The following is a 3742-nucleotide window of genomic DNA, read 5'->3' on the forward strand; positions in this document are numbered from 1 at the left end:
CTGCTGATGCTGGTACTCCCGGGGTTGCTCCTTTTATACAGACAGGATACGCACTATAAATTCAATGAAAATACAATTTCGTGCTTATCAGCTCTAGCCACATGGGACCCCGTGCAACAGGGTGCGAATAATTGTGAGGGTGGCTAATGTTACGAATGGAGAGATTGAGAAACTCGTCCAGTATTGGTTAACCAGGTAGAAAATTACTATCCGTTATCTACACTCTTTCGATATTGCAAACTCGCTGAGATTTTTCTCTGTGTGGGTGTTTTTACGTCAATCTGCCTTTAAGATATTTTTTTTCCAAAGATTTCGATTATCGAGTGCACGCGGATTATTATTTTCTTTTTCTTTTCTTTTTCTCGATGTTTCACTTCGGGATTTTGATGGTTACTAGAGGAATAATTTAATCTTTTATCTTGTTTTATGATCAGAAATGTAAGAACTATGATACCTGTGTTGATTAGTATGCATTTTGTAAACTTTTTATCGATTATCCGAATTAATTGGGAGACAAATTCTTTTCGATAATTAGTTTTTCGTATATCGGTTTGAAAGAATCAAATTTCTAATTATATCAGAAATCTCTCTCTCTCTCTCTCTCTCTCTCTCTCGATTAAGAATTAATCATATTTAAATCTGAATAGCTTATAAGTAAATGAATATATGCTTAATAATAAGGAAAATGTAATATCAAAAATAAGACGTTTTTAAATATTGCCAAATTGTGAATTTCCTATGATATAAACCTCTGTACAACATCTATTTTATTTTGATGTTTTGCCTATTTCGAATTAATATTCAATGTACTTTTCAGTTTTGTTATATATTGGAATGGTACTACATCCCGTCGTATTTTCATTTATATTGAGATTTGTATTATTACTTGTTTTAAACATAGATTTATTTAAATTATTTATTTGTTTGTTTACGGGATAAACCCATTGGTGCAAAAAATTTTACAAAAGTGGTAAAGTAAAAACGGAAAATAATAATAATAAAAAAGAAAGAAACAAAAATAATGACAAATAATATATATATATATATATTATATATTATAAATAATAAATAATAAATAAAGATATTTACAGTGAATTTAGACAAATTTTACAGAGATTTTAAATAGTATTTAACAGAAGATATAGACTGGTTAAACAGATTTATATGTCGATGGAAATAATTAACAGACTAGGACATACTATTAATACAGTTATGGTAACCATAACAAGTAAGATGAGCCTCAATATGTAACAGGTTATGGTTTCTGAGATTTCTAGAAGGAACATTGAGAGGAAAAAGGCGAATGAAATTTGAACCATTGATAAAACCACTAAAGATTTTTCAAGCAAACAGTAGGTCAGATATCATCCTCTTGTTACTCAGCGTAGACATATTCATATACTTGAGAATATCATTATAGTCATGACAAGTGAATGATATAGGTTGATTACTATGTACAGCTGTAAGTCTTAGAAATTTGTACTGAACTTTTCCAATGTCATAAATATGAGATTTAATATAAAGAGATCAGATTACGCTACTATATTCAAGTATTAGTCGAACCAATTAATAATAAAGAATTTTTAAAGTATTGTTATTCTTAAAATGTCTAGAGACTCTGTAAATAAGTCTCAATGAGTTAATGCTGCGAGAAATAATACTGTTAAAATGAGATTGGAAGGAGAGATCAGCAGAGAAAATAATGCCTAAGTCATTAATAGAGTCAAGAGAGGATAACATAAATGTGTTTATACAATAATTAAACAGATGGAGTTTTTTCTTACGACTAAAATGTACCATATGACATTTAGAGAAGTTGAGAGACAGTTTATTATTCAAACACCACTCATGTAGCCTATTAAGATCTTCTTACAATAGATAGGCACTGCGAAGACTTTCACTACAATTAAAAATTTTTAAATTGTCAGCATAGAGTAGAAATTTAGAGTTTTTAAAAACATGACCAATATCATTAATAAAAAGAATAAACAGAAGAGGGTCTAGATGGGAGCCCTGATGAACCCCAGAAGTTACTACAATTTTTCTAGAGAATGAATCATTAAATTGTACAATTTGAGTTCTAGAGGATAAAAAATTAGTCATCCAAGAAAATAAACACCTACTAAGTCCAAGCAGTTGAAGTTTATCTAATAATAGTGAGTGATTAATAGAGTCGTAAGCTTTACTGAAATCAGTATACACAGCATCCACTTAGAAGCCTCTTTCAATATGAGAAGAAAGAAAGTTATAGTATTCAATTAAATTTGTGATGATGGACTTACTAGCAATAAATCCATGTGCGTCTGAGATATAATAATATTTTTGAATATGGAAGATAGTTTTAGTATAGATGAAATAATACCATCGTCATTCATAATTTAAAAATCTAGATTATTTTTATCTCTGCTCATCCATTCTTAAATTCAATAATATTCAACTTATGTTATATTTCAACGCTAATCTTTTTCTTTTAATATTTATCGTATTAATGAGATCTAGACATATGAACATTAAATTTAGATAAGATTTAAAATTCTTTATTTAGAAAAATGTTTCAAAGAGAGGGATTTAGACTAAATGGTTTATAATTGTTTTGTTATCGATGTTAAATTCCTTACCGATATCGTGATTGTTAATGTGCCGGTTTTTCTTAGTTTTTTCTATGATTTCGTCGATTTTTCTAGTGATTGATCAGCCAGCGAGCGAGGCGCATCTTTAACACAAAAATTTCCAGATTTAAAATTCTGAAACCAGCTTTATGTAACATGTACTGATACTGCATTATGTCCAAAAGCATCACAAATTTTTTCATTTTTTCATTATAAATCGCATAATCCCTTTTTTGTAATAACTTTTCAGAATGTATCAAATTTCTTTTAAATTTTTAAGATGCAATAACTTTTAACTGAATAAACAAATATTATAACTATTTTTTAATTTAGAGTTATGCAATTCTAAAGTCATCTATTGGGAAAAGACGAAGAAACTTTTTACTCAAGCCAATAATTATTTACTAAATAAATATACGAGTGCGGATGAATGAGGAAAATAAATTCAACCTGTTTCTATTTGTTCGTATTTATTGTCTTTTTATACAAAACACGCACTAAAGTATAAAATAGGAGTGTACTGCGTACAACTTATCATAAATACATTAAATCGTGTATTTACATTATTTTATATTATATTATATTATATTATATTATATTATATTTTATATTCGCGTATGTATATATGTACGTAAACATATTTAGTTCAATCGACAAAGATTTATCAAATAAAAACTTCATCGATTCAATTAAGAAATATGCCAACAAACATGGAACTCAATGTTTCTCGCGTAACACCGTGTACAAGATACTAATTTACAAGCTTGTACTCATCTCCATGTAATATAGTAATAAATTTGTGGACAGTTGCCATAATCTAAAAAGTTACCTTTGGCCTCTATAATTACAAGAGATATTCAAAGTTGTGGCCATTAGCTTTCAGACATGGAAAATGTGTTTATATATAATATTAAAATATTTATACAAATTTTTTTTTGTGTTTCTTTAAGTGTGTATACACTTTTTTGATAAATTCTGTACATTGTCGTATTATTTATTATTTAACGGCCATAACAATTGTTATCATTTAGTAGTGTAAATCTAATTATTGTAGGCTTTAATTATTTGAATGTAATACATCAGGCAAATGAGATAATTTAACAATAAGTATTTTTCCTGCTTATTCCTTGTTC

Source organism: Polistes fuscatus, unplaced genomic scaffold (genome assembly GCF_010416935.1).
Source record: "Polistes fuscatus isolate 324 unplaced genomic scaffold, CU_Pfus_HIC Scaffold1, whole genome shotgun sequence".
In the NCBI taxonomy this organism is placed as follows: domain Eukaryota; kingdom Metazoa; phylum Arthropoda; class Insecta; order Hymenoptera; family Vespidae; genus Polistes; species Polistes fuscatus.